Below are 21,018 nucleotides of genomic sequence, written 5' to 3'. Positions count from 1 at the left end.
CTGGGCCGCGCCGAGGCCCGCAGGAGGCTCAGAGCGCCGCGGGCCGCGGGCAGCGGCGGGCCCCGAAGCCAGACACCTCCGGGGCCACGTGGCCCTGAGCAGCGAACGCGACGGCGGGTGCGGGGTGCGGGGTGCGGGGTGGGGGTGGGGGTGGGGTGGCGGTGGGGGTGGGGCGCCGAGAGGGGGCCGGCCTGGAGAGGCCCAGGGTGGGAGGGCGCCGAGACCTCCGCGCCCGTCGCCCTCCACCCCCCCCCGACCCCACCCCACCCCACCCCACCCCCGGCACGCACGCCCGGCCGCTCGCGGTCCCGGAAGCCCTCTTGGCCCCCGCGCCGGGCCAGGCGGTTGCTGGCCAGGGGTGGCGGTGTGCGGGGGTGGGGCGGCATCGGCCGGCCGCCGGGCTGCCGGCCCTGGCCGGCCGGAGTCCGGTCGCGGGGCGTGCGGCTCAAGTGCAGCGCGCGCTCCCGTGGAGAGCCGCGGCCGGCTGGCCTGACCCGGGGGTCAGAGCCAATGGGAGGCGCGGCGCAGGGCTCTTAGGGCGCCTGGCGGCAGCCGCCTCCGTCTACGGCCATACCACCCTGAACGCGCCCGATCTCGTCTGATCTCGGAAGCTAAGCAGGGTCGGGCCTGGTTAGTACTTGGATGGGAGACCGCCTGGGAATACCGGGTGCTGTAGGCTTTTTGCCTCCCCTCTCCTTTAGCCCCCGGCCCCCACGGCGTCCCAACTCTTGGGTCCCCGCCGCCCCCGTCCCAACTCTTGGGCCCCCGCAGCCCCAGCCCCAGCCCCAGCCCCTCCCGGGCTGGACGGTCAGGGCCCCGACTCCCGCTGCCGACCTGGCTTGCCTCCGCGCGGCCTGCGAGCCCCTCCGCATTCGGCTTCCAGGAAACCACACGACGGTCGGGGGTCTCCGCCTGGGGCTCCCTGGGCCTTGGCACGCCTCAGGCAGGGGGGAGGGAGGCCCAGCCCCAGCCCCACCCCCAGCCCCACCCCCAGCCCCACCCCCAGCCCCACCTCCAGCCCCATCCTCGCAGGCGCTCACACACACACACACACACGCACACACGCACGCACGCGCGCACACACACACACACACACACACACACACACACAGACCCCCGCCGCCGAGACAGGTCAAGAGCCGGAAACCCACAGGTAAGGCCCACGAAGAAAGAGGGAGAGAGAGACAGCAAGAGGACCACACAGGCTTCCCAACCCCCGGCCTCCACATCCTCCCGCCTTCCATTCCGGGTATCCACCCGACCCCCAGTCGACCCGACCCCACCCTCGCCCACCGACACACTCACTCACACACCCACCCTCTGGCCTGGGGGCGGGTCCGGGTCTCGCCTTAGGTAGCCAAGCCGAAGGGGACCCTTGAGACCTCGGCTGCGAGGAAGTCTTGGGTTCCCCACGGGTGACTGCCAGCCCCAGGGCACTGCGTGCAGCCGGGGCCCGCCCGGCCCGGGGCTGACGCCCCCTCCCTTGGCGAAGCTGCTGCTTCCGGGCACGGCCTCTCTCTGACGGGTGTCACGGTCTGTGCCGGTGTGTCTGTCTCGGACCGCATGCCAACCTCTCTGCCCTGCGTGCCTCCCGTTTTCCGTCTCTCTGCCAGTCGCTCTGGGTCTCCCTCTCTCTGTCTCTCCCTCCCTGCGTGTGCCGGTGCGTGTTTGGGTGTGCGCGCGCGCCTGGCCGTCTGTCTGCATCTCCGTCTCGCTGTCTTTCTGTCTCTGTCTCTTTCTGTCCCTCTCTCTCTGTCTCTGTCTCTGCTGACCGCCGGCCTCCCGTCCCTTCCTCTGGCCCCGGCCTCTGACAGGTGCTCTGGCTCTGGCTCCGGCTGAGGAGCTTGCGCCGGCCGGCTAACCCACTGGGCGTGGGTGCGTGCGAGGGTCTGTGTGTCTGTCCGTGTGCCTGCCGGTCGCTCGTCTGCTCTCTCAGGAAGGTCCTGTGCTTGGCGGGGGTGGGGGTGGGGGGGGAGGGCGAGGGGGCAAGGGGGCAAGGGGGGGGGCCTGGGTAGGCCGAAGGGGCGGGGCTGACGCCTCACCCCTGGCCGTGCCCAACGCTGGAGCCGGGAGTCAAGCTAGCTCTGGCAGAAGGAAGCAAACGGCCACGGGTAGCCTTTGCAAGCAGTTGCTGGGCCGCCCCGCCTTTAGGGCTCCCCGGGCGAGACACGCCCGTGTGGGCCCCTAGGCCCGGGCCCCAGGTGGGCGCCCAGGGTGTTTTGCCCGCAGGAGCCCAGCACGCTGCAGACAGGCCCAGGCTCGGGAGGTCTCTCCTGCAGAGCAAGCGTGAGGGAAAAGCCGTGTACAGCTGGCCTCGAAGCTCCCTGGGAGTGTGGGAGCCCGCCCTGGGCGCGGGGCCCCAGGGGCCATTGCCACTGCCAAATGACCTCCCAGCCAGCGCTTCCCAGCTTGGGGGTGACCCTCAGGCCGCAGGCGGCTGGGGACGCTATCGTCCTTGGAGGCAGGATAGGCAGCCCCAGAGAGCGGGTTTTCAGGCCTCTAGCGCGCAGCCAGTGTGTAGCGCCTCAGACGCCGGACCTCCGGGCCTGCTCCCAGGGCCTCAATTCCGGAGTCGGGGCCCTGTGTCCGCCTGCGGTCTGGGAGCCTTGCAAACACACTCCTAGGTCAGCGCGGTCCTGCCCGTGGGGAAGGAGGCTGCGGGAGTGCGTCTGAGGGGGCCGGGTGCCACGCTGGGGTCACCTGGCCGAGGGCACCTGGCCCCTCCCACGGGCTCCCGGCGAGGGGTGGCGGGCTCGCCCCTGGCGTGCCAAAGGCCGCAGCGGGGAGCAGAGCTAGCTCTGGCAGAAGGAAGCAAACAGCCACGGGAGGCCTTTGCAAGCAGTTGCTGGGCCGCCCCGCCTTTAGGGCTCCCCGGGCGAAACACGCCAGTGTGGGCCCCTGGGCCCGAGCTCCAGGTGGGCGCCCAGGGTGTTCTGCCCGCAGGAGCCGAGCACGGTGCAGACAGGCCTTGGCTCGGGAGCTCTCTCCTTCCTGCAGAGCAAATGTGACGCAACGGCCGCGTGGAGGGTGCCTCGACGTTCCCTGGGAGTGTGGGAGACCGCCATGGGCGCGGGGGCCCGGGGGCCACTGCCGCTGCCAAGTGACCTCCCAGCCAGCGCTTCCCAGCTGGGGGTGACCCTCAGATCGCAGGCGGCTGGGGACGCTATCGTCCTTGGAGGCAGGAAAGGCAGCCCCACAGAGTGGGCAAGGGGGGGCCTCGGGTAGGGCGAAGGGGCGGGGCTGACGGGCTCCGGTCGACCGCGCCCTGGCAGGTGCCCGGCAGGACGGGCGCTCAGGGCCCCGGCTGGGCCGCGCCGAGGCCCGCAGGAGGCTCAGAGCGCCGCGGGCCGCGGGCAGCGGCGGGCCCCGAAGCCAGACACCTCCGGGGCCACGTGGCCCTGAGCAGCGAACGCGACGGCGGGTGCGGGGTGCGGGGTGCGGGGTGGGGGTGGGGGTGGGGTGGCGGTGGGGGTGGGGCGCCGAGAGGGGGCCGGCCTGGAGAGGCCCAGGGTGGGAGGGCGCCGAGACCTCCGCGCCCGTCGCCCTCCACCCCCCCCCGACCCCACCCCACCCCACCCCACCCCCGGCACGCACGCCCGGCCGCTCGCGGTCCCGGAAGCCCTCTTGGCCCCCGCGCCGGGCCAGGCGGTTGCTGGCCAGGGGTGGCGGTGTGCGGGGGTGGGGCGGCATCGGCCGGCCGCCGGGCTGCCGGCCCTGGCCGGCCGGAGTCCGGTCGCGGGGCGTGCGGCTCAAGTGCAGCGCGCGCTCCCGTGGAGAGCCGCGGCCGGCTGGCCTGACCCGGGGGTCAGAGCCAATGGGAGGCGCGGCGCAGGGCTCTTAGGGCGCCTGGCGGCAGCCGCCTCCGTCTACGGCCATACCACCCTGAACGCGCCCGATCTCGTCTGATCTCGGAAGCTAAGCAGGGTCGGGCCTGGTTAGTACTTGGATGGGAGACCGCCTGGGAATACCGGGTGCTGTAGGCTTTTTGCCTCCCCTCTCCTTTAGCCCCCGGCCCCCACGGCGTCCCAACTCTTGGGTCCCCGCCGCCCCCGTCCCAACTCTTGGGCCCCCGCAGCCCCAGCCCCAGCCCCAGCCCCTCCCGGGCTGGACGGTCAGGGCCCCGACTCCCGCTGCCGACCTGGCTTGCCTCCGCGCGGCCTGCGAGCCCCTCCGCATTCGGCTTCCAGGAAACCACACGACGGTCGGGGGTCTCCGCCTGGGGCTCCCTGGGCCTTGGCACGCCTCAGGCAGGGGGGAGGGAGGCCCAGCCCCAGCCCCACCCCCAGCCCCACCCCCAGCCCCACCTCCAGCCCCATCCTCGCAGGCGCTCACACACACACACACACACGCACACACGCACGCACGCGCGCACACACACACACACACACACACACACACACACACAGACCCCCGCCGCCGAGACAGGTCAAGAGCCGGAAACCCACAGGTAAGGCCCACGAAGAAAGAGGGAGAGAGAGACAGCAAGAGGACCACACAGGCTTCCCAACCCCCGGCCTCCACATCCTCCCGCCTTCCATTCCGGGTATCCACCCGACCCCCAGTCGACCCGACCCCACCCTCGCCCACCGACACACTCACTCACACACCCACCCTCTGGCCTGGGGGCGGGTCCGGGTCTCGCCTTAGGTAGCCAAGCCGAAGGGGACCCTTGAGACCTCGGCTGCGAGGAAGTCTTGGGTTCCCCACGGGTGACTGCCAGCCCCAGGGCACTGCGTGCAGCCGGGGCCCGCCCGGCCCGGGGCTGACGCCCCCTCCCTTGGCGAAGCTGCTGCTTCCGGGCACGGCCTCTCTCTGACGGGTGTCACGGTCTGTGCCGGTGTGTCTGTCTCGGACCGCATGCCAACCTCTCTGCCCTGCGTGCCTCCCGTTTTCCGTCTCTCTGCCAGTCGCTCTGGGTCTCCCTCTCTCTGTCTCTCCCTCCCTGCGTGTGCCGGTGCGTGTTTGGGTGTGCGCGCGCGCCTGGCCGTCTGTCTGCATCTCCGTCTCGCTGTCTTTCTGTCTCTGTCTCTTTCTGTCCCTCTCTCTCTGTCTCTGTCTCTGCTGACCGCCGGCCTCCCGTCCCTTCCTCTGGCCCCGGCCTCTGACAGGTGCTCTGGCTCTGGCTCCGGCTGAGGAGCTTGCGCCGGCCGGCTAACCCACTGGGCGTGGGTGCGTGCGAGGGTCTGTGTGTCTGTCCGTGTGCCTGCCGGTCGCTCGTCTGCTCTCTCAGGAAGGTCCTGTGCTTGGCGGGGGTGGGGGTGGGGGGGGAGGGCGAGGGGGCAAGGGGGCAAGGGGGGGGGCCTGGGTAGGCCGAAGGGGCGGGGCTGACGCCTCACCCCTGGCCGTGCCCAACGCTGGAGCCGGGAGTCAAGCTAGCTCTGGCAGAAGGAAGCAAACGGCCACGGGTAGCCTTTGCAAGCAGTTGCTGGGCCGCCCCGCCTTTAGGGCTCCCCGGGCGAGACACGCCCGTGTGGGCCCCTAGGCCCGGGCCCCAGGTGGGCGCCCAGGGTGTTTTGCCCGCAGGAGCCCAGCACGCTGCAGACAGGCCCAGGCTCGGGAGGTCTCTCCTGCAGAGCAAGCGTGAGGGAAAAGCCGTGTACAGCTGGCCTCGAAGCTCCCTGGGAGTGTGGGAGCCCGCCCTGGGCGCGGGGCCCCAGGGGCCATTGCCACTGCCAAATGACCTCCCAGCCAGCGCTTCCCAGCTTGGGGGTGACCCTCAGGCCGCAGGCGGCTGGGGACGCTATCGTCCTTGGAGGCAGGATAGGCAGCCCCAGAGAGCGGGTTTTCAGGCCTCTAGCGCGCAGCCAGTGTGTAGCGCCTCAGACGCCGGACCTCCGGGCCTGCTCCCAGGGCCTCAATTCCGGAGTCGGGGCCCTGTGTCCGCCTGCGGTCTGGGAGCCTTGCAAACACACTCCTAGGTCAGCGCGGTCCTGCCCGTGGGGAAGGAGGCTGCGGGAGTGCGTCTGAGGGGGCCGGGTGCCACGCTGGGGTCACCTGGCCGAGGGCACCTGGCCCCTCCCACGGGCTCCCGGCGAGGGGTGGCGGGCTCGCCCCTGGCGTGCCAAAGGCCGCAGCGGGGAGCAGAGCTAGCTCTGGCAGAAGGAAGCAAACAGCCACGGGAGGCCTTTGCAAGCAGTTGCTGGGCCGCCCCGCCTTTAGGGCTCCCCGGGCGAAACACGCCAGTGTGGGCCCCTGGGCCCGAGCTCCAGGTGGGCGCCCAGGGTGTTCTGCCCGCAGGAGCCGAGCACGGTGCAGACAGGCCTTGGCTCGGGAGCTCTCTCCTTCCTGCAGAGCAAATGTGACGCAACGGCCGCGTGGAGGGTGCCTCGACGTTCCCTGGGAGTGTGGGAGACCGCCCTGGGCGCGGGGGCCCGGGGGCCACTGCCGCTGCCAAGTGACCTCCCAGCCAGCGCTTCCCAGCTGGGGGTGACCCTCAGATCGCAGGCGGCTGGGGACGCTATCGTCCTTGGAGGCAGGAAAGGCAGCCCCACAGAGTGGGCAAGGGGGGGCCTCGGGTAGGGCGAAGGGGCGGGGCTGACGGGCTCCGGTCGACCGCGCCCTGGCAGGTGCCCGGCAGGACGGGCGCTCAGGGCCCCGGCTGGGCCGCGCCGAGGCCCGCAGGAGGCTCAGAGCGCCGCGGGCCGCGGGCAGCGGCGGGCCCCGAAGCCAGACACCTCCGGGGCCACGTGGCCCTGAGCAGCGAACGCGACGGCGGGTGCGGGGTGCGGGGTGCGGGGTGGGGGTGGGGGTGGGGTGGCGGTGGGGGTGGGGCGCCGAGAGGGGGCCGGCCTGGAGAGGCCCAGGGTGGGAGGGCGCCGAGACCTCCGCGCCCGTCGCCCTCCACCCCCCCCCGACCCCACCCCACCCCACCCCACCCCCGGCACGCACGCCCGGCCGCTCGCGGTCCCGGAAGCCCTCTTGGCCCCCGCGCCGGGCCAGGCGGTTGCTGGCCAGGGGTGGCGGTGTGCGGGGGTGGGGCGGCATCGGCCGGCCGCCGGGCTGCCGGCCCTGGCCGGCCGGAGTCCGGTCGCGGGGCGTGCGGCTCAAGTGCAGCGCGCGCTCCCGTGGAGAGCCGCGGCCGGCTGGCCTGACCCGGGGGTCAGAGCCAATGGGAGGCGCGGCGCAGGGCTCTTAGGGCGCCTGGCGGCAGCCGCCTCCGTCTACGGCCATACCACCCTGAACGCGCCCGATCTCGTCTGATCTCGGAAGCTAAGCAGGGTCGGGCCTGGTTAGTACTTGGATGGGAGACCGCCTGGGAATACCGGGTGCTGTAGGCTTTTTGCCTCCCCTCTCCTTTAGCCCCCGGCCCCCACGGCGTCCCAACTCTTGGGTCCCCGCCGCCCCCGTCCCAACTCTTGGGCCCCCGCAGCCCCAGCCCCAGCCCCAGCCCCTCCCGGGCTGGACGGTCAGGGCCCCGACTCCCGCTGCCGACCTGGCTTGCCTCCGCGCGGCCTGCGAGCCCCTCCGCATTCGGCTTCCAGGAAACCACACGACGGTCGGGGGTCTCCGCCTGGGGCTCCCTGGGCCTTGGCACGCCTCAGGCAGGGGGGAGGGAGGCCCAGCCCCAGCCCCACCCCCAGCCCCACCCCCAGCCCCACCTCCAGCCCCATCCTCGCAGGCGCTCACACACACACACACACACGCACACACGCACGCACGCGCGCACACACACACACACACACACACACACACACACACAGACCCCCGCCGCCGAGACAGGTCAAGAGCCGGAAACCCACAGGTAAGGCCCACGAAGAAAGAGGGAGAGAGAGACAGCAAGAGGACCACACAGGCTTCCCAACCCCCGGCCTCCACATCCTCCCGCCTTCCATTCCGGGTATCCACCCGACCCCCAGTCGACCCGACCCCACCCTCGCCCACCGACACACTCACTCACACACCCACCCTCTGGCCTGGGGGCGGGTCCGGGTCTCGCCTTAGGTAGCCAAGCCGAAGGGGACCCTTGAGACCTCGGCTGCGAGGAAGTCTTGGGTTCCCCACGGGTGACTGCCAGCCCCAGGGCACTGCGTGCAGCCGGGGCCCGCCCGGCCCGGGGCTGACGCCCCCTCCCTTGGCGAAGCTGCTGCTTCCGGGCACGGCCTCTCTCTGACGGGTGTCACGGTCTGTGCCGGTGTGTCTGTCTCGGACCGCATGCCAACCTCTCTGCCCTGCGTGCCTCCCGTTTTCCGTCTCTCTGCCAGTCGCTCTGGGTCTCCCTCTCTCTGTCTCTCCCTCCCTGCGTGTGCCGGTGCGTGTTTGGGTGTGCGCGCGCGCCTGGCCGTCTGTCTGCATCTCCGTCTCGCTGTCTTTCTGTCTCTGTCTCTTTCTGTCCCTCTCTCTCTGTCTCTGTCTCTGCTGACCGCCGGCCTCCCGTCCCTTCCTCTGGCCCCGGCCTCTGACAGGTGCTCTGGCTCTGGCTCCGGCTGAGGAGCTTGCGCCGGCCGGCTAACCCACTGGGCGTGGGTGCGTGCGAGGGTCTGTGTGTCTGTCCGTGTGCCTGCCGGTCGCTCGTCTGCTCTCTCAGGAAGGTCCTGTGCTTGGCGGGGGTGGGGGTGGGGGGGGAGGGCGAGGGGGCAAGGGGGCAAGGGGGGGGGCCTGGGTAGGCCGAAGGGGCGGGGCTGACGCCTCACCCCTGGCCGTGCCCAACGCTGGAGCCGGGAGTCAAGCTAGCTCTGGCAGAAGGAAGCAAACGGCCACGGGTAGCCTTTGCAAGCAGTTGCTGGGCCGCCCCGCCTTTAGGGCTCCCCGGGCGAGACACGCCCGTGTGGGCCCCTAGGCCCGGGCCCCAGGTGGGCGCCCAGGGTGTTTTGCCCGCAGGAGCCCAGCACGCTGCAGACAGGCCCAGGCTCGGGAGGTCTCTCCTGCAGAGCAAGCGTGAGGGAAAAGCCGTGTACAGCTGGCCTCGAAGCTCCCTGGGAGTGTGGGAGCCCGCCCTGGGCGCGGGGCCCCAGGGGCCATTGCCACTGCCAAATGACCTCCCAGCCAGCGCTTCCCAGCTTGGGGGTGACCCTCAGGCCGCAGGCGGCTGGGGACGCTATCGTCCTTGGAGGCAGGATAGGCAGCCCCAGAGAGCGGGTTTTCAGGCCTCTAGCGCGCAGCCAGTGTGTAGCGCCTCAGACGCCGGACCTCCGGGCCTGCTCCCAGGGCCTCAATTCCGGAGTCGGGGCCCTGTGTCCGCCTGCGGTCTGGGAGCCTTGCAAACACACTCCTAGGTCAGCGCGGTCCTGCCCGTGGGGAAGGAGGCTGCGGGAGTGCGTCTGAGGGGGCCGGGTGCCACGCTGGGGTCACCTGGCCGAGGGCACCTGGCCCCTCCCACGGGCTCCCGGCGAGGGGTGGCGGGCTCGCCCCTGGCGTGCCAAAGGCCGCAGCGGGGAGCAGAGCTAGCTCTGGCAGAAGGAAGCAAACAGCCACGGGAGGCCTTTGCAAGCAGTTGCTGGGCCGCCCCGCCTTTAGGGCTCCCCGGGCGAAACACGCCAGTGTGGGCCCCTGGGCCCGAGCTCCAGGTGGGCGCCCAGGGTGTTCTGCCCGCAGGAGCCGAGCACGGTGCAGACAGGCCTTGGCTCGGGAGCTCTCTCCTTCCTGCAGAGCAAATGTGACGCAACGGCCGCGTGGAGGGTGCCTCGACGTTCCCTGGGAGTGTGGGAGACCGCCATGGGCGCGGGGGCCCGGGGGCCACTGCCGCTGCCAAGTGACCTCCCAGCCAGCGCTTCCCAGCTGGGGGTGACCCTCAGATCGCAGGCGGCTGGGGACGCTATCGTCCTTGGAGGCAGGAAAGGCAGCCCCACAGAGTGGGCAAGGGGGGGCCTCGGGTAGGGCGAAGGGGCGGGGCTGACGGGCTCCGGTCGACCGCGCCCTGGCAGGTGCCCGGCAGGACGGGCGCTCAGGGCCCCGGCTGGGCCGCGCCGAGGCCCGCAGGAGGCTCAGAGCGCCGCGGGCCGCGGGCAGCGGCGGGCCCCGAAGCCAGACACCTCCGGGGCCACGTGGCCCTGAGCAGCGAACGCGACGGCGGGTGCGGGGTGCGGGGTGCGGGGTGGGGGTGGGGGTGGGGTGGCGGTGGGGGTGGGGCGCCGAGAGGGGGCCGGCCTGGAGAGGCCCAGGGTGGGAGGGCGCCGAGACCTCCGCGCCCGTCGCCCTCCACCCCCCCCCGACCCCACCCCACCCCACCCCACCCCCGGCACGCACGCCCGGCCGCTCGCGGTCCCGGAAGCCCTCTTGGCCCCCGCGCCGGGCCAGGCGGTTGCTGGCCAGGGGTGGCGGTGTGCGGGGGTGGGGCGGCATCGGCCGGCCGCCGGGCTGCCGGCCCTGGCCGGCCGGAGTCCGGTCGCGGGGCGTGCGGCTCAAGTGCAGCGCGCGCTCCCGTGGAGAGCCGCGGCCGGCTGGCCTGACCCGGGGGTCAGAGCCAATGGGAGGCGCGGCGCAGGGCTCTTAGGGCGCCTGGCGGCAGCCGCCTCCGTCTACGGCCATACCACCCTGAACGCGCCCGATCTCGTCTGATCTCGGAAGCTAAGCAGGGTCGGGCCTGGTTAGTACTTGGATGGGAGACCGCCTGGGAATACCGGGTGCTGTAGGCTTTTTGCCTCCCCTCTCCTTTAGCCCCCGGCCCCCACGGCGTCCCAACTCTTGGGTCCCCGCCGCCCCCGTCCCAACTCTTGGGCCCCCGCAGCCCCAGCCCCAGCCCCAGCCCCTCCCGGGCTGGACGGTCAGGGCCCCGACTCCCGCTGCCGACCTGGCTTGCCTCCGCGCGGCCTGCGAGCCCCTCCGCATTCGGCTTCCAGGAAACCACACGACGGTCGGGGGTCTCCGCCTGGGGCTCCCTGGGCCTTGGCACGCCTCAGGCAGGGGGGAGGGAGGCCCAGCCCCAGCCCCACCCCCAGCCCCACCCCCAGCCCCACCTCCAGCCCCATCCTCGCAGGCGCTCACACACACACACACACACGCACACACGCACGCACGCGCGCACACACACACACACACACACACACACACACACACAGACCCCCGCCGCCGAGACAGGTCAAGAGCCGGAAACCCACAGGTAAGGCCCACGAAGAAAGAGGGAGAGAGAGACAGCAAGAGGACCACACAGGCTTCCCAACCCCCGGCCTCCACATCCTCCCGCCTTCCATTCCGGGTATCCACCCGACCCCCAGTCGACCCGACCCCACCCTCGCCCACCGACACACTCACTCACACACCCACCCTCTGGCCTGGGGGCGGGTCCGGGTCTCGCCTTAGGTAGCCAAGCCGAAGGGGACCCTTGAGACCTCGGCTGCGAGGAAGTCTTGGGTTCCCCACGGGTGACTGCCAGCCCCAGGGCACTGCGTGCAGCCGGGGCCCGCCCGGCCCGGGGCTGACGCCCCCTCCCTTGGCGAAGCTGCTGCTTCCGGGCACGGCCTCTCTCTGACGGGTGTCACGGTCTGTGCCGGTGTGTCTGTCTCGGACCGCATGCCAACCTCTCTGCCCTGCGTGCCTCCCGTTTTCCGTCTCTCTGCCAGTCGCTCTGGGTCTCCCTCTCTCTGTCTCTCCCTCCCTGCGTGTGCCGGTGCGTGTTTGGGTGTGCGCGCGCGCCTGGCCGTCTGTCTGCATCTCCGTCTCGCTGTCTTTCTGTCTCTGTCTCTTTCTGTCCCTCTCTCTCTGTCTCTGTCTCTGCTGACCGCCGGCCTCCCGTCCCTTCCTCTGGCCCCGGCCTCTGACAGGTGCTCTGGCTCTGGCTCCGGCTGAGGAGCTTGCGCCGGCCGGCTAACCCACTGGGCGTGGGTGCGTGCGAGGGTCTGTGTGTCTGTCCGTGTGCCTGCCGGTCGCTCGTCTGCTCTCTCAGGAAGGTCCTGTGCTTGGCGGGGGTGGGGGGGGGGAGGGCGAGGGGGCAAGGGGGCAAGGGGGGGGGCCTGGGTAGGCCGAAGGGGCGGGGCTGACGCCTCACCCCTGGCCGTGCCCAACGCTGGAGCCGGGAGTCAAGCTAGCTCTGGCAGAAGGAAGCAAACGGCCACGGGTAGCCTTTGCAAGCAGTTGCTGGGCCGCCCCGCCTTTAGGGCTCCCCGGGCGAGACACGCCCGTGTGGGCCCCTAGGCCCGGGCCCCAGGTGGGCGCCCAGGGTGTTTTGCCCGCAGGAGCCCAGCACGCTGCAGACAGGCCCAGGCTCGGGAGGTCTCTCCTGCAGAGCAAGCGTGAGGGAAAAGCCGTGTACAGCTGGCCTCGAAGCTCCCTGGGAGTGTGGGAGCCCGCCCTGGGCGCGGGGCCCCAGGGGCCATTGCCACTGCCAAGTGACCTCCCAGCCAGCGCTTCCCAGCTTGGGGGTGACCCTCAGGCCGCAGGCGGCTGGGGACGCTATCGTCCTTGGAGGCAGGATAGGCAGCCCCAGAGAGCGGGTTTTCAGGCCTCTAGCGCGCAGCCAGTGTGTAGCGCCTCAGACGCCGGACCTCCGGGCCTGCTCCCAGGGCCTCAATTCCGGAGTCGGGGCCCTGTGTCCGCCTGCGGTCTGGGAGCCTTGCAAACACACTCCTAGGTCAGCGCGGTCCTGCCCGTGGGGAAGGAGGCTGCGGGAGTGCGTCTGAGGGGGCCGGGTGCCACGCTGGGGTCACCTGGCCGAGGGCACCTGGCCCCTCCCACGGGCTCCCGGCGAGGGGTGGCGGGCTCGCCCCTGGCGTGCCAAAGGCCGCAGCGGGGAGCAGAGCTAGCTCTGGCAGAAGGAAGCAAACAGCCACGGGAGGCCTTTGCAAGCAGTTGCTGGGCCGCCCCGCCTTTAGGGCTCCCCGGGCGAAACACGCCAGTGTGGGCCCCTGGGCCCGAGCTCCAGGTGGGCGCCCAGGGTGTTCTGCCCGCAGGAGCCGAGCACGGTGCAGACAGGCCTTGGCTCGGGAGCTCTCTCCTTCCTGCAGAGCAAATGTGACGCAACGGCCGCGTGGAGGGTGCCTCGACGTTCCCTGGGAGTGTGGGAGACCGCCCTGGGCGCGGGGGCCCGGGGGCCACTGCCGCTGCCAAGTGACCTCCCAGCCAGCGCTTCCCAGCTGGGGGTGACCCTCAGATCGCAGGCGGCTGGGGACGCTATCGTCCTTGGAGGCAGGAAAGGCAGCCCCACAGAGTGGGCAAGGGGGGGCCTCGGGTAGGGCGAAGGGGCGGGGCTGACGGGCTCCGGTCGACCGCGCCCTGGCAGGTGCCCGGCAGGACGGGCGCTCAGGGCCCCGGCTGGGCCGCGCCGAGGCCCGCAGGAGGCTCAGAGCGCCGCGGGCCGCGGGCAGCGGCGGGCCCCGAAGCCAGACACCTCCGGGGCCACGTGGCCCTGAGCAGCGAACGCGACGGCGGGTGCGGGGTGCGGGGTGCGGGGTGGGGGTGGGGGTGGGGGTGGGGGTGGGGTGGCGGTGGGGGTGGGGCGCCGAGAGGGGGCCGGCCTGGAGAGGCCCAGGGTGGGAGGGCGCCGAGACCTCCGCGCCCGTCGCCCTCCACCCCCCCCCGACCCCACCCCACCCCACCCCCGGCACGCACGCCCGGCCGCTCGCGGTCCCGGAAGCCCTCTTGGCCCCCGCGCCGGGCCAGGCGGTTGCTGGCCAGGGGTGGCGGTGTGCGGGGGTGGGGCGGCATCGGCCGGCCGCCGGGCTGCCGGCCCTGGCCGGCCGGAGTCCGGTCGCGGGGCGTGCGGCTCAAGTGCAGCGCGCGCTCCCGTGGAGAGCCGCGGCCGGCTGGCCTGACCCGGGGGTCAGAGCCAATGGGAGGCGCGGCGCAGGGCTCTTAGGGCGCCTGGCGGCAGCCGCCTCCGTCTACGGCCATACCACCCTGAACGCGCCCGATCTCGTCTGATCTCGGAAGCTAAGCAGGGTCGGGCCTGGTTAGTACTTGGATGGGAGACCGCCTGGGAATACCGGGTGCTGTAGGCTTTTTGCCTCCCCTCTCCTTTAGCCCCCGGCCCCCACGGCGTCCCAACTCTTGGGTCCCCGCCGCCCCCGTCCCAACTCTTGGGCCCCCGCAGCCCCAGCCCCAGCCCCAGCCCCTCCTGGGCTGGACGGTCAGGGCCCCGACTCCCGCTGCCGACCTGGCTTGCCTCCGCGCGGCCTGCGAGCCCCTCCGCATTCGGCTTCCAGGAAACCACACGACGGTCGGGGGTCTCCGCCTGGGGCTCCCTGGGCCTTGGCACGCCTCAGGCAGGGGGGAGGGAGGCCCAGCCCCAGCCCCACCCCCAGCCCCACCCCCAGCCCCACCTCCAGCCCCATCCTCGCAGGCGCTCACACACACACACACACACGCACACACGCACGCACGCGCGCACACACACACACACACACACACACACACACACAGACCCCCGCCGCCGAGACAGGTCAAGAGCCGGAAACCCACAGGTAAGGCCCACGAAGAAAGAGGGAGAGAGAGACAGCAAGAGGACCACACAGGCTTCCCAACCCCCGGCCTCCACATCCTCCCGCCTTCCATTCCGGGTATCCACCCGACCCCCAGTCGACCCGACCCCACCCTCGCCCACCGACACACTCACTCACACACCCACCCTCTGGCCTGGGGGCGGGTCCGGGTCTCGCCTTAGGTAGCCAAGCCGAAGGGGACCCTTGAGACCTCGGCTGCGAGGAAGTCTTGGGTTCCCCACGGGTGACTGCCAGCCCCAGGGCACTGCGTGCAGCCGGGGCCCGCCCGGCCCGGGGCTGACGCCCCCTCCCTTGGCGAAGCTGCTGCTTCCGGGCACGGCCTCTCTCTGACGGGTGTCACGGTCTGTGCCGGTGTGTCTGTCTCGGACCGCATGCCAACCTCTCTGCCCTGCGTGCCTCCCGTTTTCCGTCTCTCTGCCAGTCGCTCTGGGTCTCCCTCTCTCTGTCTCTCCCTCCCTGCGTGTGCCGGTGCGTGTTTGGGTGTGCGCGCGCGCCTGGCCGTCTGTCTGCATCTCCGTCTCGCTGTCTTTCTGTCTCTGTCTCTTTCTGTCCCTCTCTCTCTGTCTCTGTCTCTGCTGACCGCCGGCCTCCCGTCCCTTCCTCTGGCCCCGGCCTCTGACAGGTGCTCTGGCTCTGGCTCCGGCTGAGGAGCTTGCGCCGGCCGGCTAACCCACTGGGCGTGGGTGCGTGCGAGGGTCTGTGTGTCTGTCCGTGTGCCTGCCGGTCGCTCGTCTGCTCTCTCAGGAAGGTCCTGTGCTTGGCGGGGGTGGGGGTGGGGGGGGAGGGCGAGGGGGCAAGGGGGCAAGGGGGGGGGCCTGGGTAGGCCGAAGGGGCGGGGCTGACGCCTCACCCCTGGCCGTGCCCAACGCTGGAGCCGGGAGTCAAGCTAGCTCTGGCAGAAGGAAGCAAACGGCCACGGGTAGCCTTTGCAAGCAGTTGCTGGGCCGCCCCGCCTTTAGGGCTCCCCGGGCGAGACACGCCCGTGTGGGCCCCTAGGCCCGGGCCCCAGGTGGGCGCCCAGGGTGTTTTGCCCGCAGGAGCCCAGCACGCTGCAGACAGGCCCAGGCTCGGGAGGTCTCTCCTGCAGAGCAAGCGTGAGGGAAAAGCCGTGTACAGCTGGCCTCGAAGCTCCCTGGGAGTGTGGGAGCCCGCCCTGGGCGCGGGGCCCCAGGGGCCATTGCCACTGCCAAATGACCTCCCAGCCAGCGCTTCCCAGCTTGGGGGTGACCCTCAGGCCGCAGGCGGCTGGGGACGCTATCGTCCTTGGAGGCAGGATAGGCAGCCCCAGAGAGCGGGTTTTCAGGCCTCTAGCGCGCAGCCAGTGTGTAGCGCCTCAGACGCCGGACCTCCGGGCCTGCTCCCAGGGCCTCAATTCCGGAGTCGGGGCCCTGTGTCCGCCTGCGGTCTGGGAGCCTTGCAAACACACTCCTAGGTCAGCGCGGTCCTGCCCGTGGGGAAGGAGGCTGCGGGAGTGCGTCTGAGGGGGCCGGGTGCCACGCTGGGGTCACCTGGCCGAGGGCACCTGGCCCCTCCCACGGGCTCCCGGCGAGGGGTGGCGGGCTCGCCCCTGGCGTGCCAAAGGCCGCAGCGGGGAGCAGAGCTAGCTCTGGCAGAAGGAAGCAAACAGCCACGGGAGGCCTTTGCAAGCAGTTGCTGGGCCGCCCCGCCTTTAGGGCTCCCCGGGCGAAACACGCCAGTGTGGGCCCCTGGGCCCGAGCTCCAGGTGGGCGCCCAGGGTGTTCTGCCCGCAGGAGCCGAGCACGGTGCAGACAGGCCTTGGCTCGGGAGCTCTCTCCTTCCTGCAGAGCAAATGTGACGCAACGGCCGCGTGGAGGGTGCCTCGACGTTCCCTGGGAGTGTGGGAGACCGCCATGGGCGCGGGGGCCCGGGGGCCACTGCCGCTGCCAAGTGACCTCCCAGCCAGCGCTTCCCAGCTGGGGGTGACCCTCAGATCGCAGGCGGCTGGGGACGCTATCGTCCTTGGAGGCAGGAAAGGCAGCCCCACAGAGTGGGCAAGGGGGGGCCTCGGGTAGGGCGAAGGGGCGGGGCTGACGGGCTCCGGTCGACCGCGCCCTGGCAGGTGCCCGGCAGGACGGGCGCTCAGGGCCCCGGCTGGGCCGCGCCGAGGCCCGCAGGAGGCTCAGAGCGCCGCGGGCCGCGGGCAGCGGCGGGCCCCGAAGCCAGACACCTCCGGGGCCACGTGGCCCTGAGCAGCGAACGCGACGGCGGGTGCGGGGTGCGGGGTGCGGGGTGGGGGTGGGGGTGGGGTGGCGGTGGGGGTGGGGCGCCGAGAGGGGGCCGGCCTGGAGAGGCCCAGGGTGGGAGGGCGCCGAGACCTCCGCGCCCGTCGCCCTCCACCCCCCCCCGACCCCACCCCACCCCACCCCACCCCCGGCACGCACGCCCGGCCGCTCGCGGTCCCGGAAGCCCTCTTGGCCCCCGCGCCGGGCCAGGCGGTTGCTGGCCAGGGGTGGCGGTGTGCGGGGGTGGGGCGGCATCGGCCGGCCGCCGGGCTGCCGGCCCTGGCCGGCCGGAGTCCGGTCGCGGGGCGTGCGGCTCAAGTGCAGCGCGCGCTCCCGTGGAGAGCCGCGGCCGGCTGGCCTGACCCGGGGGTCAGAGCCAATGGGAGGCGCGGCGCAGGGCTCTTAGGGCGCCTGGCGGCAGCCGCCTCCGTCTACGGCCATACCACCCTGAACGCGCCCGATCTCGTCTGATCTCGGAAGCTAAGCAGGGTCGGGCCTGGTTAGTACTTGGATGGGAGACCGCCTGGGAATACCGGGTGCTGTAGGCTTTTTGCCTCCCCTCTCCTTTAGCCCCCGGCCCCCACGGCGTCCCAACTCTTGGGTCCCCGCCGCCCCCGTCCCAACTCTTGGGCCCCCGCAGCCCCAGCCCCAGCCCCAGCCCCTCCCGGGCTGGACGGTCAGGGCCCCGACTCCCGCTGCCGACCTGGCTTGCCTCCGCGCGGCCTGCGAGCCCCTCCGCATTCGGCTTCCAGGAAACCACACGACGGTCGGGGGTCTCCGCCTGGGGCTCCCTGGGCCTTGGCACGCCTCAGGCAGGGGGGAGGGAGGCCCAGCCCCAGCCCCACCCCCAGCCCCACCCCCAGCCCCACCCCCAGCCCCACCTCCAGCCCCATCCTCGCAGGCGCTCACACACACACACACACACGCACACACGCACGCACGCGCGCACACACACACACACACACACACACACACACACAGACCCCCGCCGCCGAGACAGGTCAAGAGCCGGAAACCCACAGGTAAGGCCCACGAAGAAAGAGGGAGAGAGAGACAGCAAGAGGACCACACAGGCTTCCCAACCCCCGGCCTCCACATCCTCCCGCCTTCCATTCCGGGTATCCACCCGACCCCCAGTCGACCCGACCCCACCCTCGCCCACCGACACACTCACTCACACACCCACCCTCTGGCCTGGGGGCGGGTCCGGGTCTCGCCTTAGGTAGCCAAGCCGAAGGGGACCCTTGAGACCTCGGCTGCGAGGAAGTCTTGGGTTCCCCACGGGTGACTGCCAGCCCCAGGGCACTGCGTGCAGCCGGGGCCCGCCCGGCCCGGGGCTGACGCCCCCTCCCTTGGCGAAGCTGCTGCTTCCGGGCACGGCCTCTCTCTGACGGGTGTCACGGTCTGTGCCGGTGTGTCTGTCTCGGACCGCATGCCAACCTCTCTGCCCTGCGTGCCTCCCGTTTTCCGTCTCTCTGCCAGTCGCTCTGGGTCTCCCTCTCTCTGTCTCTCCCTCCCTGCGTGTGCCGGTGCGTGTTTGGGTGTGCGCGCGCGCCTGGCCGTCTGTCTGCATCTCCGTCTCGCTGTCTTTCTGTCTCTGTCTCTTTCTGTCCCTCTCTCTCTGTCTCTGTCTCTGCTGACCGCCGGCCTCCCGTCCCTTCCTCTGGCCCCGGCCTCTGACAGGTGCTCTGGCTCTGGCTCCGGCTGAGGAGCTTGCGCCGGCCGGCTAACCCACTGGGCGTGGGTGCGTGCGAGGGTCTGTGTGTCTGTCCGTGTGCCTGCCGGTCGCTCGTCTGCTCTCTCAGGAAGGTCCTGTGCTTGGCGGGGGTGGGGGTGGGGGGGGAGGGCGAGGGGGCAAGGGGGCAAGGGGGGGGGCCTGGGTAGGCCGAAGGGGCGGGGCTGACGCCTCACCCCTGGCCGTGCCCAACGCTGGAGCCGGGAGTCAAGCTAGCTCTGGCAGAAGGAAGCAAACGGCCACGGGTAGCCTTTGCAAGCAGTTGCTGGGCCGCCCCGCCTTTAGGGCTCCCCGGGCGAGACACGCCCGTGTGGGCCCCTAGGCCCGGGCCCCAGGTGGGCGCCCAGGGTGTTTTGCCCGCAGGAGCCCAGCACGCTGCAGACAGGCCCAGGCTCGGGAGGTCTCTCCTGCAGAGCAAGCGTGAGGGAAAAGCCGTGTACAGCTGGCCTCGAAGCTCCCTGGGAGTGTGGGAGCCCGCCCTGGGCGCGGGGCCCCAGGGGCCATTGCCACTGCCAAATGACCTCCCAGCCAGCGCTTCCCAGCTTGGGGGTGACCCTCAGGCCGCAGGCGGCTGGGGACGCTATCGTCCTTGGAGGCAGGATAGGCAGCCCCAGAGAGCGGGTTTTCAGGCCTCTAGCGCGCAGCCAGTGTGTAGCGCCTCAGACGCCGGACCTCCGGGCCTGCTCCCAGGGCCTCAATTCCGGAGTCGGGGCCCTGTGTCCGCCTGCGGTCTGGGAGCCTTGCAAACACACTCCTAGGTCAGCGCGGTCCTGCCCGTGGGGAAGGAGGCTGCGGGAGTGCGTCTGAGGGGGCCGGGTGCCACGCTGGGGTCACCTGGCCGAGGGCACCTGGCCCCTCCCACGGGCTCCCGGCGAGGGGTGGCGGGCTCGCCCCTGGCGTGCCAAAGGCCGCAGCGGGGAGCAGAGCTAGCTCTGGCAGAAGGAAGCAAACAGCCACGGGAGGCCTTTGCAAGCAGTTGCTGGGCCGCCCCGCCTTTAGGGCTCCCCGGGCGAAACACGCCAGTGTGGGCCCCTGGGCCCGAGCTCCAGGTGGGCGCCCAGGGTGTTCTGCCCGCAGGAGCCGAGCACGGTGCAGACAGGCCTTGGCTCGGGAGCTCTCTCCTTCCTGCAGAGCAAATGTGACGCAACGGCCGCGTGGAGGGTGCCTCGACGTTCCCTGGGAGTGTGGGAGACCGCCATGGGCGCGGGGGCCCGGGGGCCACTGCCGCTGCCAAGTGACCTCCCAGCCAGCGCTTCCCAGCTGGGGGTGACCCTCAGATCGCAGGCGGCTGGGGACGCTATCGTCCTTGGAGGCAGGAAAGGCAGCCCCACAGAGTGGGCAAGGGGGGGCCTCGGGTAGGGCGAAGGGGCGGGGCTGACGGGCTCCGGTCGACCGCGCCCTGGCAGGTGCCCGGCAGGACGGGCGCTCAGGGCCCCGGCTGGGCCGCGCCGAGGCCCGCAGGAGGCTCAGAGCGCCGCGGGCCGCGGGCAGCGGCGGGCCCCGAAGCCAGACACCTCCGGGGCCACGTGGCCCTGAGCAGCGAACGCGACGGCGGGTGCGGGGTGCGGGGTGCGGGGTGGGGGTGGGGGTGGGGTGGCGGTGGGGGTGGGGCGCCGAGAGGGGGCCGGCCTGGAGAGGCCCAGGGTGGGAGGGCGCCGAGACCTCCGCGCCCGTCGCCCTCCACCCCCCCCCGACCCCACCCCACCCCACCCCACCCCCGGCACGCACGCCCGGCCGCTCGCGGTCCCGGAAGCCCTCTTGGCCCCCGCGCCGGGCCAGGCGGTTGCTGGCCAGGGGTGGCGGTGTGCGGGGGTGGGGCGGCATCGGCCGGCCGCCGGGCTGCCGGCCCTGGCCGGCCGGAGTCCGGTCGCGGGGCGTGCGGCTCAAGTGCAGCGCGCGCTCCCGTGGAGAGCCGCGGCCGGCTGGCCTGACCCGGGGGTCAGAGCCAATGGGAGGCGCGGCGCAGGGCTCTTAGGGCGCCTGGCGGCAGCCGCCTCCGTCTACGGCCATACCACCCTGAACGCGCCCGATCTCGTCTGATCTCGGAAGCTAAGCAGGGTCGGGCCTGGTTAGTACTTGGATGGGAGACCGCCTGGGAATACCGGGTGCTGTAGGCTTTTTGCCTCCCCTCTCCTTTAGCCCCCGGCCCCCACGGCGTCCCAACTCTTGGGTCCCCGCCGCCCCCGTCCCAACTCTTGGGCCCCCGCAGCCCCAGCCCCAGCCCCAGCCCCTCCCGGGCTGGACGGTCAGGGCCCCGACTCCCGCTGCCGACCTGGCTTGCCTCCGCGCGGCCTGCGAGCCCCTCCGCATTCGGCTTCCAGGAAACCACACGACGGTCGGGGGTCTCCGCCTGGGGCTCCCTGGGCCTTGGCACGCCTCAGGCAGGGGGGAGGGAGGCCCAGCCCCAGCCCCACCCCCAGCCCCACCCCCAGCCCCACCTCCAGCCCCATCCTCGCAGGCGCTCACACACACACACACACACGCACACACGCACGCACGCGCGCACACACACACACACACACACACACACACACACACAGACCCCCGCCGCCGAGACAGGTCAAGAGCCGGAAACCCACAGGTAAGGCCCACGAAGAAAGAGGGAGAGAGAGACAGCAAGAGGACCACACAGGCTTCCCAACCCCCGGCCTCCACATCCTCCCGCCTTCCA

At 72.0% G+C, this 21,018-nt stretch overlaps 7 non-coding genes across 7 annotated transcripts; all 7 read left to right on the top strand.

Annotated features, from left to right (window-relative positions):
• The first annotated feature begins 560 nt into the window (after positions 1-560).
• LOC145519409 (5S ribosomal RNA) lies at positions 561-679 on the top strand. The gene has a single exon (XR_014063812.1). It is a non-coding gene; the product is annotated as a 5S ribosomal RNA (ribosomal RNA).
• Positions 680-3,864: 3,185 nt separating this feature from the next.
• LOC145519408 (5S ribosomal RNA) lies at positions 3,865-3,983 on the top strand. The gene has a single exon (XR_014063811.1). It is a non-coding gene; the product is annotated as a 5S ribosomal RNA (ribosomal RNA).
• Positions 3,984-7,158: 3,175 nt separating this feature from the next.
• On the top strand, positions 7,159-7,277 carry LOC145519406 (5S ribosomal RNA). Its single transcript, XR_014063809.1, has one exon. It is a non-coding gene; the product is annotated as a 5S ribosomal RNA (ribosomal RNA).
• A 3,175-nt stretch (positions 7,278-10,452) lies between these two features.
• Positions 10,453-10,571, top strand: LOC145519397 (5S ribosomal RNA). Its single transcript, XR_014063800.1, has one exon. It is a non-coding gene; the product is annotated as a 5S ribosomal RNA (ribosomal RNA).
• Positions 10,572-13,749: 3,178 nt separating this feature from the next.
• Positions 13,750-13,868, top strand: LOC145519385 (5S ribosomal RNA). Its single transcript, XR_014063789.1, has one exon. It is a non-coding gene; the product is annotated as a 5S ribosomal RNA (ribosomal RNA).
• Positions 13,869-17,041: 3,173 nt separating this feature from the next.
• On the top strand, positions 17,042-17,160 carry LOC145519374 (5S ribosomal RNA). Its single transcript, XR_014063778.1, has one exon. It is a non-coding gene; the product is annotated as a 5S ribosomal RNA (ribosomal RNA).
• A 3,185-nt stretch (positions 17,161-20,345) lies between these two features.
• On the top strand, positions 20,346-20,464 carry LOC145519372 (5S ribosomal RNA). The gene has a single exon (XR_014063776.1). It is a non-coding gene; the product is annotated as a 5S ribosomal RNA (ribosomal RNA).
• Positions 20,465-21,018: the final 554 nt, after the last annotated feature.

This window comes from Giraffa tippelskirchi, chromosome 8 (assembly GCF_054371585.1).
Source record: "Giraffa tippelskirchi isolate mGirTip1 chromosome 8, T2T-mGirTip1v1.2.pri, whole genome shotgun sequence".
Lineage (NCBI taxonomy): Eukaryota > Metazoa > Chordata > Mammalia > Artiodactyla > Giraffidae > Giraffa > Giraffa tippelskirchi.
The sequence above is the reverse complement of the archived record's forward strand: the minus strand, read 5'-3'. Positions and strand labels throughout refer to the sequence as shown.